Raw genomic sequence first — 16,365 nt, forward strand, 5'->3', positions numbered from 1 at the left:
AGCCACGAGCCCCTTTCCCTGAGGGCTGCATTTTCTCTCAGCTAAAAGTGTGTCTATTGATTTGGTTCTCGCAGCTAGTAAGTCTCAATGCACGTGTCTGATCCGCGGCGGTGGGGTGAATTGTTCTTGGGAGCTTGGCCGATGCCGGTTTGGTTTCGGCCGCTGGCTGCGAAAGGGGGGGCCCTTGGGTACTTCACCACGCCGAGAAGGGGCCCGCTCGCTTTGCAGCGGAGGGGAGGGGCTGGGAGAGGCCAAGAGCTTAATCAGCAGAGAGCTGCCCCCAGCCGGAAAAGCTGCTCTCGGCCCCCAACACCTGTTGAAGCGCGTGGGCCAGAAGCAGGCGGCATTTCCAGCAGGCAGTGAAGGGGGGGGGGATTTCACCTCCTGGGGTGAGACGGGCCTGGGGGGACTTTGGGTTTAACAAGAAACTCCCTCCTCACGGGGGGAGAGGGGAATATGTGCCCCCCCGTCCCACCCCAGGAGTTATTAGAGACACGGGGGGTGGGGATCAATCAACCTGTTACTGCTCCACCTCTTGGCCCGTCCCCGGGCCTCCCAGCTGTTCCCTTTCCCAGGCGGACCATTGCGAGTCCACCCAGCGCGGGGACAAGTCACCCCCCGCCCCCGGGCTCGCTGTGGGCTGGCGGGTCCCGCCGGGCTTTGCAGCGGGCTGGGCAACCTCCCCGCAGTGTCATTTACTCCTCCGCGTGCGGCGAAACTTCCGCCCCCGCGCTGGGGACTGGCGACACCGCCGCGCCCGGGCTGGGCTGTGCCGGCAGCTCGTTTCCCGGGAGAGCTCTGCGGGATGGCGCTGGGGCTCCGGAAAGGGCTGGAGGGGCCGAGACACTGCTACAGCCCAAGGCTCTGGCTCTGCGCCCGAAGACTCCTCTAGCCAAGGTTGCCCCTTCCTAACACCCAGGTGCCGGGCCAGATCCACCCCCAGCGCCGCGCCCCCGGCGACTCCCCTGCTGCGTTAGGCTGGTGATCCCTTCCCTCTCGCCCCGGCTAATCCCCTTCTCTCCAGGACAATTAACGAGCAGCTGCTTCAGCCTGGCATCTCCTCCAGACTGCGCCTGCCGGAGGCGTGGGGTGGGCCGCTAATTACCCCGGAACCGGCCGGCTCCTGAGTCCCAGCCAGGCTCGGAACGGAAAGGAAACAGCAGCCCGAAAAAGTTACCGTGAAAGTTTGCAGGGAGCCCAGAGCCTGTGCTGTGGCGTGAGGACCGCGTCTGTGCCTCTCCCAAGCCCGGCCCGGCCCGAGGTTAATCTCCCTCCCTCCTAACGTGGGGTTTTCACTACAGCCAGCTGCAAGGTAAGGCCTGGTGAGGAATCCAAGCCCAGCCTGCCAGCCAGCAGAGGCGGAGAAGTTTGGGGCAGGGGAGGGAGCCTCCGGCTGGGGACTGGGGGAGGAGGCTTTCCCCGTGGGGAGCGCTTCCCCCCCCCCCCTTCTCATTTACAGACGCCTCGGCCAAACAATCTGATTAGAAGCTTTGATGCTTCAACTTCGCCTAACGCTCCATTGGATCCGCCCGCGCCTTGTGCTGAAGTTACACACCCCCTTCCCCCCCTCCTCCCCCGCCCCGCTCCCAGCCCCTCCCCCCACTCGGACTCCTACATTAAACCTTTGATCACGCTCGGCAAGAATGTGCTACTACCTAAGCGCGGGGCATCGCGGCTGCTGGATGGCCCCTCTCCAGCCCCAGACCGCCTTGGAATAGATTGAAATAACCCCTTCCCCCCCCCCCCAAATAGCGGAACCCAGTGCTTTCCACCGAGGCTCGCCTGGCATGAATCCCGGTGCATTTCCTGGATCTTGGAGGTTCCTTGCTTGACGCAGTGAGGAGCTGCAGCCCGCTCTGTTCTCAGGCCGAGTCCAGCCCTGGGATTTGTCTGTTTGAAATTTGCCGTCTGGAGTGGGAGCTGCCGGCGCGGGGGGTGTGGATCGGCCGGCGAACGTGTCCCCCCGGGCGGAGATCAAGGACCATCCGACCCGGCCGAGGGACCCCTCCCCCATGTCACAGGCAGGTAGGTGAGCCGGGCGGGGTGTGATTGCGAGGGAGGGGAGCGGGGCCGGCAGCCGACGCCGTGTCCCTGGCTTCCCTCCCCTGCCGCAGTACCGGGGCAGCGGGCGCCCGCTCGCTCGCCTTCCCCCGGCGGCTCCGGGATCGGCTGGCGAAAGGGGCCGCTCCGTACGTGCGCCGGAAGCAGCCAGCCCCGGTGCCCGCCCAAACTCCGCGCTCCCTTTGCAGCTCGACCAGCGCTGCCTCCTGACCCCTTCCCCGCCCCATCCCGCGGCAGATGTCGCCGGAGATAAGCCCTGTCTCCCGGGGCTCTCCCCGGCCAGCGCTCCGCCTGCCGAGCCGCCCCTGCGCCCTGGGAGAGGCGCCCAGCCGAGCTCGCCCCCTTTGCGGGCAGGGACGCTGCGAACGCCCGGCGCAGCCCGCGGGTGGCCGCACCGGCCCGCCCAACTTTCCGACGCCCGGCCCGGCTGGCGGGGCGAGCTGCGCGCTGAACTCGGCTCGCCCTCCGCTCGCTCCTCGCCTGGAGCCCCCGGAGCTCTGCGGCGTCCCTGGCGGGCAGGTTTCAGCACCGGCGGCCGGCGGACAGCTCCCAGCGCCCCTACCCCGGAGCATCTCAGCCGCGGAACCCCGGCGCTCTGGCAAAAGCCAGGGGCAGAGGGGATCCCCCACCCCCCAGCAGCGAACAGGGCTCCCCAGTTCCGGAGGCTGTGGAGTAGAAAGAACTGGGAAGCCGCTGCCTGCAGCCCTCCTCTTCCTCCCACACCCCCAGCTCAGAGGCTGGCCCCGCTCCGCTTCGCTCCTAGCCGGAGTTAGGTTTCTCCCTAGCCTCGGTGAAGCTAATGGTTCCGCCTGCCTCTCCCTGCACTTTACTCAGCCTTAAAGTAGCTCCCTGAGGCCTCGCCCCTAGGAAGGTTAATGCAACTGTTGCCTTCAGCGAGGTCTGGTGATCCGGAGCTAAGTGGGATCCGGAGCAAAGTGCGATCCGGCGCCCAGTGCTGGGTGGGGAAAGTTGTGGCCCTGCGGAGGCGGAAGCTCGCAAGGCTTCGCTGGGCTCACTGTCTGCCGGCAGAGGAGGGAAGAGTTTTGCAACCCCCACTAAAGTGTGTATGTGTGTGTACGCGCGTGAGTGTGTGCGCCTGTGTGTGTGTGTGTGTGTGTGTGTATGCGGGCGGGCGGGCGCTGTAGGGGTGGGTGGATAATAGCGATATGCCCAAATGTTTCTTAACAGCCGATTGAAATCTTCCTGACAGGTTAACTTGTGCTCAGATAAAGCTGTTTACTGATCGCTTTGGAACTTGTCGAAAATGACTAATGACCTGACGGTTACTATTCCTGAGAGACTGCAACTCAGCGATTGTTAGTCCTGCAAATCAGGGGGGCTTTGCTTGGGTTTTAAAATTCGGCTTTCTCGGCGTGTGTGTGTGTGTTTATCAATAGATTTCTTGAAATCACACGTTGCTAATTTGCTTCTGAGTTGGCGGCGCTCCGCTTCAACTCCCCACATGTCCCCTTTAATATGAATTCTATTTTTGCAGCCAAAAACGTGCCACACATATAGTTTTAATTAAACGAACAAGCGGGGGGGGGAACCTCTCTCGCAAATGTGGGCTTGGATTTTAATCCCCTCTTATCCCGGGTCCAACAATATGTGACTCTAATTGAAATGAGGACTGCAGAGAGTTATAACCTTGTTAAAGGAAACACGTTACTATTGAACCTAAATGCTCCTCTCTTCTTGGCATCTCATCCTCTCCCCCCGAAGAGTCCCCCGGAGTGGCTAAGTTTTAAAATAACAATAAAAGCCAGGCTGGACAGATGGACAGTCCATCTCTTTGATTGGTCTCCAGTGGGGTTTTCTCCTCTATTAGACTGTGTAGTTTCAGGTTGTACAAGCGATTTCGTTGCTATCCGATGAATGCATTGCGGCTTTAATTATAATGACAGATGTTGCTGCAAAGTTCCATCGCCGTAACAGAATTAATGATAAACACAGAGGGCCGAGGAGCTTGCCAATCAGGGAGCCCATTGTTAAGCAGCAACCAGAGTTGCCAAGTAATGTTCATGATGCATTTGAATGAAGCCAGGCCAGTCCCCCCTGAGCCCAGTGCCCAGAACCCACCTCAGCGTGAACTAGGTCTTTAAACCAGGCCTGGACACACACACAAACACTCCGCTTAGGCTGGGCTCAGGGAGACTCTTGGCCAGGCGCTGCACACGGATGGACCCTTGAAATCTCTTCCAGTCCATTTAAAATCTCTGTTGCTTTACAGCTCGATAGCCCCAGAGTTGCTGTACTTGATGCACTAAACGAGTCATGCCGGTCCTGCTCTTTATTTATTTAAAGCTCGGGTTTCCTTGGTGTGCGGCGAAGGCCGCTTGTCCCTGATCCGCCCGGCTGTGCTGGGGGGGGGGCAGTAAGAGACCGCTGTGCTGTTACTGTTACTCTCCTTCACACTCCGTTTCATTGGAATAACAAACCCCCCATGAGTCCTCACTTCGGAGCTGCCTTCGACTGACTAACGCCCTCCATCCTCGGCACAAATAGACCCGCTTGGCTCGCGGGTTGCTGTTTTCCTCTCCCCGGAAATGTCAGCTTCCCTGCGACCAACGTGCCACCTGCTCCCGCGAGGAGCAGGGAAGCGACTTCTGTGCAGCAGGGATGCAAACCCAGCCCTTTCATCCCCAGCCCCAGCCCGCGTCCAATTCCTTCCAGCCCTGGACAGGGCTGCACCCCCAAGCTGCTCCACCTCCGGGGGCTGAGCCCTTTCGCAGCGGGTGGTGCAGATACGTTCCGTCTGGCCGCTCCGTGCCCCCCTTCCCCGGAAGGAATCGCTGGGAGCGCAGCATTTGCTGCTGTCCAACGTCCTTGGCTGGCTGCGCGCGTGGCTTACCCCTTCCCTGGCTTGTCAGGGCCTCCCTCGCCTTCTCCTTCCAGCCTGATCATCAGCCGGCCTCGCATGCGCCAAACTTTGCACTGCTCCATTTGCAGGGGCAGCGCTCCGGGCGCGTAACTTGCCCGGTTTGACTAACTCACCGGACGGCTCCTGTCTGCAGCGCTCACAGCTGCCCTGGGGCCGGCCAGGGGGCTCATTTGGGCCGAGGGGTTTGTTATGTGCGCCCTGTCGAAGTGGTGGGGACGAGTGCCAGGGACTCGGGAGTAGGAGTCTTGGGGACTCGGGAGTTCATGGCAAAGAACGTGAACTTCTCCCGTTCCGAAGCGCAGCGCGCTGCGCGCTGAGCCTCTCCGGCTCTGCTCCTGCTCCGAGCTGTCCGAGAAGCTGCTACCACCGACCTTCCAAACTACACCACTGCTCCTGAGCGCCGACTGTTAGCCCGGGCTTTCTCCCCGGGCCTACAACACACCCAAATCCACCCGCGAGAGACTCTTTCTCTTCCTACATCATTGCTCCGTGGCAGGGCGCTTTGCATTTGGAGGGTCAGAGATGATCCAGTCTCTTCTGTCTCTTGTAATGTGGGGACTTTCAAATGGCCAAATTCCCTCTATTTCTCAACGCCTTGGGCCCCGTCTCACAAATCAGCCTGACTCAAAGTTCTTAGCCTGTCAGTCGCCCAGCTTCCTAAAGCCCTGAGCCCAAGGTATGGCACCCCGTGATGTCACAGACCACACAGGCTTTTCTGTTGTGGTGATGTCACTCTGCTCTTGTAGACACTTTCTTAGGAGGGCCAGACAGCATCCAGAGTTGGGTCCCCATCTCCTCCCAGCGTCCATCTCTCTCCAGCTCTGCTTGGTATGTTGCTCCTGATTAAACTCTGTATCAATTACTCTCCCCCATTCGAGCTCTGAGCTGATCATTGCTGCATTAGCCACGCCGGCTCCATCTCGCTAGCTATCGCTTTTCCTAATGCATAGCCTGGAGTAGGCTGAGAACACCCAGCCCAGGGGTTCAGCCCTGGTACTCCCAGCTGGGCGCCTTTCCCTCTCTTGATTTCCGCTCGTCAAAAGGTGCTTTGTCAGGTTTTCAATTTCTGCTAGCAACAGGCTCGCCCAGTGGGGGGAAGGTACAAACAGCAACTCAGAGGATAGTGACCTTTTAGCGCACTCTTCATTAGAGTACACTTTCCTTGCCCTTTCTGTAATTACGGTCCTCGAGATTCAGCAGCAGACACCTTCCCTCTGCCCCGGGACCAACCTCCTTCTGTTAGTTTGCTGCGTTTGCATCGCCAGTTTGCACCGTATTAAACATTGACAAGTTTGCCGTGGTGAATAAAGAGATCATTAATATAAATTGATTCCGGGGTTGCAAAGGGGGTGCCACCGTATGTGTAAATGACAGCTATTGCGGGAGCCGTAGAGTGAGCAGGCGGTGTCTGGCGAGGTGCATTTCGAATTATTTCAGAATGTTCCCAAATTAATGGGTTGTCGCTCTGAAGTCTCCGGCAGCGCCAAAACACAGACGCTGTGAAGGGGGGGGGCGGGAATCGAGACGCCTTGAAGGGATTGCAGGCGGCAGGCTTGTTTTAGAGGTTCCTCAGCTCACCTTACATTTCCTGTATAAATAATTAGGCAGCATTTTTCTCTCGCTCCCCCAATCTTAGGAGGAAGCTGCATGGCCAGGACCGAAGCGGGGTGAGTAGCGGAGGCGGCTGCGCTTGCTGATCCGGGCCTGGCTGGGTCTGCGGGGAAAGCGGAGTTCATCTGCCCCCCTCTGCCCCCAGCCACACCCAGAGGCTTTCAGTCCAATGCTCGGGGCGCGGCGCTGGGAGAAGGGCCTGTCTCAGGAAGCGAGGGGAAGGAATATTAGGAGAACGGGCCTGCCGCGTTGGCTTGTCTTAAAATCTTTATAGCCGCATCTAGTGGATTTCCAAAGGCAGGGACTGCAGCCAAGAAGCGTCACATAAAGCAGGTGACAAGGCACGGGCCACAAATCCCTGCGTTTCTTGAGCATCCCACAGCACACAACGCTGTCCAGACTTCGCAGGGAAAGGTCAAAGCCCGGGAATCAGGGAGCCACGTGGAAACGGACAGGGGTACCCGCCAGACAGACACTTCACAGCTTTGTCTCTCCCACGCTGTACTGGCTGCATATCCCTGTCCCCTCCTTCCCCCTCCACACCCACTCACCCCCCCCCCACCAGCTCTGTTGAACCTGGAAATGATCTTGCTTGGACCCTTTACGCTCTGACCGGCCGCTCAAAGCCCTGCAAGAAACTCTGGTGGCTGACATTGAGCGCTGTGTAATTAGGGGAGCGGGGTAAGAGCTGCTCTGCCTTTGCGCCCGGAACAGGGACGAGGGGTGTGAACGCATCGCTGTGCCTGTGCAGATCTGGGGTAGGATGCCTAGTGATTGTTGCACACACACACACACACACCCGGTTTCAGTGCATTTCTTCTGGGGGCCCTTCTTCCTCCGGCTCGCCCTCTCTCCCCCATGCATAAGGCTTTATCTCCACTCGCGGTCTCTGGGATTGAGTCAGCTCCTTTGTATGCCGCTTGAATTGGCCAGCTGCTTTGTGGAGAGAGGCTGAGATCGTGCTGGGAGTACAGAGAAAGAGAAAAAATCAAAGCCTGGGCTGAAAACGGGACAGGAAGCATGAGCTCGGGGAGGAAAACAAAGACTAAGGAGCGAGGGAAGGGGAGCTCTCTGGGGAGCTGGCTGGCGAGCCGGCCAGATGGCCCCCGGCGCAGGGAGAGGGGCTGCAAAGGAGGGTCTCCCTCCCTGGCCCAGGGGCAGACGGACAGACCCACTGGCCCTGGAAAGGCCCTTCTCCCTGGCCAGCGCTAGGGGCTCCCGGGGGTGGGGGTGGGGGGTCGGGGCTGAGCGGAGCTGTATTCACAGCCCCCGCGGTGTGCTCATCAGGCGGGTGGTTGGGTACCGCTGGGGGAAGGCAGAGGCAAGTCCGGGTTAGGGCGACCACGCTGATGGGCGCGGTATGAAGAAAGGAGAGAGACGGACAGCGAAGGATGAGACCAGGACAGGGGCTGATCAGCTGGGGAGAGAATCTGCCCCAGAGCTGGTCCGTGTGCTGCAGAGACACCCCCCCCACCCTTCTCAGGTCTAGTGGGACAGGTCACCGCCGGCTAATGCCCCCCCCCGGGTAACCTCCATACCCAGCATCCCGGTCCTTGTTGCCCTCCCCTCCCCCATTTCCTCTCCCGGGGGATCGGGGGGGGCCTTGCTCCCTGGCCGGCGTGTCCCCCCCCTCTCCGGCGCGGGGCTGTGAGCGCGCTCTTCATTCTAATGAGAAAGTCGCTCCGAATGGGCGAGGCCTCATTCGCTCTGCCTCCGGGAGGCAGGGACCGGCAGAGGGCCCGATGGGAGCGCGATGAATGAACCAATCTCCATAAAGAGCCCCGAGCGGGAGTGAGAGCGCGGAGGAGGCAGAGCGGGCAGCAAACCTGGGCTGGCGGGGAGCGCAGGTAAGGAGACGGTAACTCCTGCTGCCAGCGCAGGTCCACCCCGGGGCAGCTCCTCGCACACACCCAGCGGGAGGGAGGCGAAGGCACCAGGTGCGCGAGTGTCCCCAGGGCTGGGTGTGGCTCGACAGCTGTGGGTGGATATTGACCAGACCTTCCAAAGCCCCGAGCTCGCCGCAGGTTTGCATTGCTCCCAACAGGGGCTGCTGGGCTCTGTGCAAAGCCAGGCCCTATAGAGGGGAGGGGGTTCCCCCTTCAAAATGTGGAATTGCAAAAACTTCCAGGAAGTTTCTCCACCGGCTCGCTCCCTTCTCCCTGCCGCCTTCCGTCCCCTCGTGGCCTTTCCGGGGGGCTGTGTTTAAGCTAGAAAGACAAAGTGGGGGGGGGGGAGGCGAAGTGGACGAGCAGGGAGGCTCGTGGCTTTAACTCTCCAAGGGCGGAACAACCTCTTTCCACCCGTCCGGCATGGAAGTGGCTTTGCAGGGGGTGAGCTCCAGGGTGCACGGGGTGCGTGTGTGTCTAGAGCCATAGTTATTTGAGTGCTGTGTGCCGGGCAGGGACGGAGCCTGTCTCAGCGGCACTGGGGCAGTGCCGGCAGGGCAGGAGGTCTCCCCTTGCCTGGCAGGGCAAAGCACCGGGGGAGAGACACCCAGCCAGGTTGCGGGGCTCCCTGTGGAGGAGGAAGCGCGGGGCTGTCCTCACTCACACAGGTAGTTCCCACAGGACTTGCTTGGGAGCGGGTGCTGCTTTCGCCAGCGGCGCTCAGATCTGGGGGCTCTCATCCTTCCATCTGACACGTGAGAGGGGCCCCACGGTGGATTCTCAGCAATAATCCCGGGGGGGGGGGGTTTACGGGGACCAGGCTTCCCGGCGCTGTGTTTGCTGATGTTTGCACCCTTGGCGACACAAAGCCGAAGGGACAAGTCGCTGGAGCTTTCACACGAAGCCATAAGCAGGCAACTCGTTCCCTTCTGAAGGGGAAACCACTTGTACTGGTCTTAAATGCGAAATCTCATTACCATGCGAGATCGAAGAAAACAGCCCCGAAGGTTCCCCAAAGGCATTGATCTGCGCGTGTAACTCGCTGCATCTTCATTACACTCCAGGGCGCAGATTTGTGGGTCCCTGGGCTCGCAGCGCAAAGGCTGGGAGAGCTGGAGGAAAGGCGCTTATTCCTCTCCTGGCTGCAGGCCGGTGTTTGGGAGCAGGGCCCCCGGCTGTCTCCTCTCCCGCGGCGCTAATCTGTAGGGCTAGGGGGCTGGGATCGCTGGGCGGCCAGGAAGCTGCTCCGGCCAGACACCTGCTGGGTTCCGGACCCTGCAGGGACTTCCCGAGCCGGCCGCTTCCTGCGCAGCGCAGATTGGTGGCGGAGGGGAAGGGGGGGATCCCATGGCCAGGCCCCAGATGCCTGGCGGAGCTGGCTAGCGGGATGGAAATGGCAGCTCTCCCTAACCCCCGGCGGCTGATACCTTCTTGGGGAGGCCTGTGCTCGGCCTTGGCGAGACAGCAGTGCCCCCTGGCCCCGGCTTTGCAATTTCTCCCCGACGGCTCCTTCCAGCTCGCCCCTGCCATCTGCAGAGTGGGGCCAGAGCCCTGTGCAGCCGCGTCCCCCCCCAGGTTAGGGCAGGATAAGGCGTGTGTAGGGGGACAGCTATGGAGCAGTGTGGTTTTGCCTGGTCTGTAGCACCGCGCAGGGACTGGGCAGAGCTCGCCCCGAGCCGGCGCCTCGCGAGCCCTCTGTTGTGCCTGGGGAGAAGTCATGGAGCCGGGGAAGGTTGTAACGCAGCCCGGCCCCGAGAGGCAAACGCGCTGTCTGCTGCCAGTGCAGGACCCGCCACAGGCTGGGCGGCAGCGCTTCCTCAGGGGCCGGCTTTCCCCGCCTCCCCCGGGCCCCTCTGTTTCTCTCTCCTCTGCAGCCAGTGGTGCTCGCAGCAGTGTTGGTTTGCACTTCCTGGCTTCTGTAGCCACAGACACTTTCTGTACCTCACCGACTGTCTCACGCTCAGACACACACACACCTGGACTATTTCTCACACCGTGACACTGACACACACACTGTGACACTGACACACACACCTGGACTCTCTCTCTCTCTCACACACACACACACACACACACACACACACACACACACTGTGACACAGACAAACACACCTGGACACTCTCTCTCTCACACACACACACTGTGACACTGATACGCACACCTGGACTCTCACACACACACACCCACCTGGACTCGCTCACATCCACCCACTGTGACACTGATACACACACCTGGATTCTCTCTCTCTCTCTCTCTCTCTCACACACACACAATTGTGACACTGACACACACACCTGGACTCTCTTTCTCACACCCACCATGACACTGACACACACACCTGGACTCTCTCTCACCCACACACTATGCCACTGACACAAACCGATTCTCTCACAATCCAACACAACGTGGCATTGGTATACACACCCAGACTCTCAAACTCCAGCACACCTTGACACTGACACACCCACACTGTGACACTAACCCCCCCCTCACACTCCAAAACAACATGACACTGGCACACACAACCCGACTGTCTCACACTCAAACACCCTGTGACACTGAAATACACACTCCTACCCCTTTGTGCAACTTGGAGCCTTTTAAAGTAACATGAACACACACCAAGGGGATATGCGTGAGAAGGGGTCACCTTCCCAACCCCTCCGAGGCCCCGGGGTGAACTCAGTCCTGGGCACTCCGGCTGCTATTTCTCCAGCCAAAGCCCCAGGCTGAGGCTGTGGCAATCAATGTACAGGAGCTCAGTGAGCACCGCTGCTTGCTGATGAGAAGCTTCCTACCCTTCCCTCAATGAGGTGCCCTGAGAAGGGATTGCTAGTGCGCTTCTGCTTGGCTTCATTCTCCACTCGAGCAGTCACTGCATTAGGATTTGATTTTTCCCCACCTTCGAGTCCCAGCCAGATTAGATTATGGATTTGGCCGATTTCATGCAACTGGGGGAGGGAGGAGTCTGAGAGAGAGAGAGAGAACAGGATCCCCTGGAGGGGAGAGAAATCATATCTAGATAAGAGCTTGTTCTCCATGTCTGCTTAACGCAATCCTGTTTGATCATCAGGCAGCACAAGATCTAAGGCCTCACCAGGAAGGATTAACTAGGAAAGGTCAGATTTCGCGCTCGTCTGATGTGTGAGGAGTATTATTCTGAATGTTGGGGATTATTTATTTGTTCCCTAGTCCAAGCAGAAACAAGCAAACAAACAAAAGCCCTATGGTCACAGCTCCAAAGATTTGTATAATCTAAATCTGGCTGTGATGCTGCAGTGTGGGGAGGGTAACAGAGCAGCATCAATAAAGTCTTGTCTGTCCCTGGGCTGCAGATTTCGGTGGCCAGCAATCTGTGCAGCTGCATCAGTGCAAACTCCAGGGGGTGGAGGGGGGATCTCTTTTAAAAGTCTCTTTTTAAATCTCTCTGCTCCACCAGCACTAGCCTTTGCTGGCCACCAGCTACTGAACTGAGGCTAATCCCAAGGACAGACAAGGCCTGGGATTATGTGGTTACCTAGCAAAGGCTAGTCAGTGCACAACAGGCTGGAACAAAGAGACTTAAAATATTAAATATAATAGAAATGTCTTAGCAGAGCCTTTTTTGGTAGGTATCATGGCACTGAAATGAGGGGATAATGGTCTGATGTGTCAGCTCAGGAAAGCTGCTCCATGTGGAGGGAAGGGAAGGAAATCCCATTGATTGGGCCTGTTTGAAAAGCAGGCAAATAGGGTGACCTGGGAAGCATCCCTGGTGGAATATAGGGAATGAGTGGACTATGCAGTCAGAGAGAAACTCAGAGAAGTGGGGAGAGACAGGGGTAGGTAGGGCTTTGAGGTCAAGGACAAGGAGGTTGAATTTTCAATGGAGAAGAAGCCAGTGTAGGGATTCAAAGGTGTGTGTATGTGACATGGACTGAGGGGCCAGGTACATCATCCTGGTGACTGCATGTTGTACAGACTGGAAGGGGGGAGGAGAGGAAATTCCTGTGATCAAGACAGGAAATGAGAGTTTTAGCTATCCGAATAGAAAGGAGAGGTTTTGATGAAAGAAGCAGCAGGACTTGGGCACCACCCCATGGGAGGAGTGAACTAGAGGGAGGAATCTGAGCTGGCCACAGGGTTAAGAACCTGAGTGACAGAGATAGCAGAGGTGTGATCAACAGCGACAGAGCACAAAGTGGGGGGTCGGAAGGGGAAAAACTGGGAGTTCAGGGTTTGTCTACATCAAGTGGTGAAACTCCCAGAAGGAGATGTCAATGGCAGAATGAAAGAGAGAGATAGGCTTGGGAGTCATCTGCTTTGGGATGGTCAATAGATATGTGTGTGAACAGAGAGCTCACCCGGGGAAAGGGTGGTGAGGGGGAAGAGAAATCTAAGAGCAGAGGTTGGCGGGATTGCCACTGAAAGCAGCAGCAGGAGGAGGAGGACGACGACCCACCAAAAAGACAGTGAAGGGGGATGGAGGAAAGGTAGGGGAGAGACAAGACAGGGCAAAAGGTTGAGCATGACCCACCGTGTTAACAACAGCTAGGAATCAAGGAGAATGACGGCGCGCTGACCCTGAGGCTTAGCCAGGAAGAGAGCATTACACATCTTGGTGGGAGCAATTTCAGAGGGGTGGAGCGGGTGGAGTAGAGGGGGAAGATGGGCACTCATTTGGTGAGTGTGGAAGTGAATGTGTGTACAGCACCTAGCACGATGGGGTCCTGCTCCATGACTGGGGCTCCATGCTACTGTAACACAAATGGGAAGAAAGGAAGTGAATGGTGGCAGGTGAGGGACCAAGGGTTGGCTTTTTGAGGTTGGAGAAACTGGAATACGCATGGTATGGGGTGGGGAAGAAGCCAGAAGGGAATGAGAGGTTAAGTGGGGCAAGGAGGTCAGGAGAAAACAGGGGCAGGTGAAGGAGCTGGAGGTAGAGTATCCATGTCAATCGGCATATAAAAAAATCTACCAAATCAGCTGGAGGTTCTCAATCTGCCATTTCAGTGTAGCCTGGCTAAGACAGAACCTTCTGTAATACCCTTCTGGCATGATCCCCAACATGGGAGTTAAATGTAACATTCAAGAGGATACAGCAGCCTGAAAAAATATTCTGAAAGCCCTTTGTGGAAATGAAATCATGGCGAGCTGCATTTGTTAGAATAGCTCCTCACTTCGACAAGGCTGAATGGTATCTGTAGCTTTGGATAGCATCAGGGAAGAACTGAAGACAGAGGTGTGAAAAGAGATGGACAATCTGCAATACTGGTGACTGAGGGAGGAGAAGTCATCTTGGCACAGACCAGAATGACCCGCTGGAGAATATGTATTTGATAGGCCCAGATCCTGCAGCCTTTACACATGTGAATAGTCCCTGGTGCACATCATGAATAGTTTTACTGAAGGCAATCTGACTAACATGGTGGTAAGGGCTGTAGGACTTATAGCTAATGCTTCACAGAACACAATACACACATGCAACATTTTAAATACACTATAGATTTGTCCAGTGTTCATAATAACACTTAGTGAGCAAAGCCTCAGCAAGTATAAATCAACGTAGCTCTATTGAATTCAATGCAATTATGCCAATTTACACATGCTGAATATCAGGTACTACGACCCAATACATTTGAAAAATATTTACATAGTTTGCATCCTATTATAGCATTAAAATCTAGGAGTTGGACAAGTGTAATCTTTTGTAGCTACGTCATTTTAAAAATCAATGGTAATAAGTATATGGAAACGTATGTGATATACTGTTTTGGCTTCTATCCGCCTTTAGGTTTATTACAGTAAATGCATAGATTTCTTGTGCCAGACTCATCATTCATCCAATTAAATTGAGTTAATACCTCAGGCATATTTGGCACCTTGTTTCTCTCTATACCTTTGAAAATGGGCAGGTGGCGATAATAACATTTTACACTTGGTGGCATCGTTCATGGCAAAGGTTCCCAATATCCTTTTACAAACTATGTTCATAAATTGGTATAGTATATGTGTGTACTCGTGTACATAACAGTAGGATGCATTGGCATTGTCTATGTATTTTGTCATACACTTTGCGTGTGTGTGTGCATATATAAATAATACATTTTGCTTCTGCCACATTACTTTGCAAGTGGAAGAAGTTTTAAACAATTTTAATTGGGACTCTCCTCCTCTGGAGCCTGGTGTATTTTAGTTGCCATGAGCCCAACTCCGAAGTACTCAGAGACAGGTAATACAGGTGAAGCCCCTCCTTAAATAGCTTGAAGTAGTTTTTATAGGCCTAAAAATGTCACAGATGCAAAGACTGCTATCTCTGGACCTTGCAAGGGTAGAAGCAACTGTTGTGAGGGCCATTGGGTAGCTAAGAATCACCCATTAGTGTCCTAGAAATAAGAACCTTAAGCCACTGGCGAGTCCCAAGAAACTGGTCCTTGAACTGCTCTGTTTCAGACTTGAATATTACCTGTTCTGGGCCCAGCGCCAGAGTTCTGGGAGGTGATTCACATTTTTTGCGGGGAGGGGGTGGAGAAAGGAAATACATTTGTGGCAGCATGATTTAATGTTTTAAAAACGAAGCATCTGAAGCTGTTCAGACGTCTGGATTCTTAGAATAAGTCCCGTGGAGCTAGGTTCGTTGGCCTAGTGTTGCAAGGCAGTCAAAGGCGCATACTAAATTAATTTATTACACAGCTCGGTAATTTATCACATGGAAGTGATGTCTACATATGGGGCGTGTGTAATTGTGGAGAGAGGATATAGATATAGAGGATAAATTAAAAAAAACAGTGGTGAGTGACAAGGACATAAATAATTCCTTTGGATTCTGGTGACATTAAAATAAATTGTGAGTCGTAAACCGTGAAAGAGATGTGATGTCAAAGGAGAACCCTATAATGTATTTATATCCATGGTCAAGATTTGCTGGTTTTTTTTTAAAATGCATTAATTCAATTACACATTTTAAATGAATGTTTGCTCAAATTAGAGCAACACCATCAGCTTACTTTTATTGCCTTTTTATATTTATTTTGCTTGGTTTGTGGATTTTGTTTCCAGTTTTTCTCCTTGCTTAGTGAGACTCGTAATACACAGCTGTGATGTGCAAAACATGAACTGCCATTTCTTTGATAATATCTGAGTGATGAGCTGTGAATATTTCTATGCTAGCAGGCTGTACAGCATGACGCAAAGCCCATCATTAGAGAGACAGCCCAGTCTTCCAAGATTCTGAATGTCTCCTACTTAGTGGCCTTAACTCCCACAGAGCTCCATGAGAGATAAGGGTGCTCTGCAGCTCCCAGGAGTCACTCAGCACCTTGCAGGATTGGGCTCTGAGAGCATGAGGCACAGAGAGATGAAACCCTGTGGGCCAGATTCTCAGCTAGAGGGAGTTTCACGTGCTATTTTTTCTCTAGTATACCATACCCCTTTGTTATTGATAAAGACCGCTTGCAAGTTACAAGCTTGGGCCAAATTTTTGGCTGCAGCCGCCAGTTCTGTGCTTGCAGCCATGCACACTTTACATGTGCAAGACAAGAGGGATATTTGTGACTCACAGGTGCAGATTTGGAGACCAACTGAAAATCCGCCTAGTCGTAGCTCCATTAAAAAGCAAAGCCCTGTGCAATGTCACTAACTCCGGCTCTTCTGACGCCGACGTTCACCTACCCGCAAAGGTCTCTCGAAGCAGTTTGCTTCACTTTCAGTTTATCAAACCCTTTCATTCCTACTTCATGCAGAAATCTCTCTCTCTCTCTCTCTCACACACACTCTCTCTCACTCTTTCTCGCCATAACTGTCACCTGAAGCTTTTTGAGTCCCGAAAAAAGAGTAGGAGAAAAGAACAGTGCATTGTGCATGCATAATACACTGTAGCTCATTTCTGTTGTGAGTTATCCCTCCTCTCCTCCCAAGTGGAGATAAATATCACAAGTAGCTACATC

The 16,365-nt window shown here is 55.3% G+C and overlaps 1 protein-coding gene across 6 annotated transcripts in view; it reads left to right on the forward strand.

The window, feature by feature from the left end:
• The first annotated feature begins 795 nt into the window (after positions 1 to 795).
• ELFN1 (extracellular leucine rich repeat and fibronectin type III domain containing 1) overlaps positions 796 to 16,365 on the forward strand; it is a 171,653-nt gene continuing 156,083 nt past the window's right edge. For 3 of the 6 annotated variants that reach the window (XR_005585842.1, XR_005585841.1, XR_005585840.1), the window contains exons 1-2: positions 5,701 to 5,770; positions 6,579 to 6,609. The gene's annotated coding sequence lies outside the window, so the exon portion shown is untranslated. Of the gene's footprint in view, positions 1,313 to 1,752; positions 2,026 to 3,271; positions 4,190 to 5,700; positions 5,771 to 6,578; positions 6,610 to 8,335; positions 8,401 to 16,365 lie in introns of those variants that run through there. The other 3 variants (XR_005585843.1, XM_039493125.1, XM_039493123.1) reach the window with 3 other exon arrangements.

The sequence above is a fragment of the Mauremys reevesii genome, linkage group 10, assembly GCF_016161935.1.
Source record: "Mauremys reevesii isolate NIE-2019 linkage group 10, ASM1616193v1, whole genome shotgun sequence".
Taxonomy (NCBI): domain Eukaryota; kingdom Metazoa; phylum Chordata; order Testudines; family Geoemydidae; genus Mauremys; species Mauremys reevesii.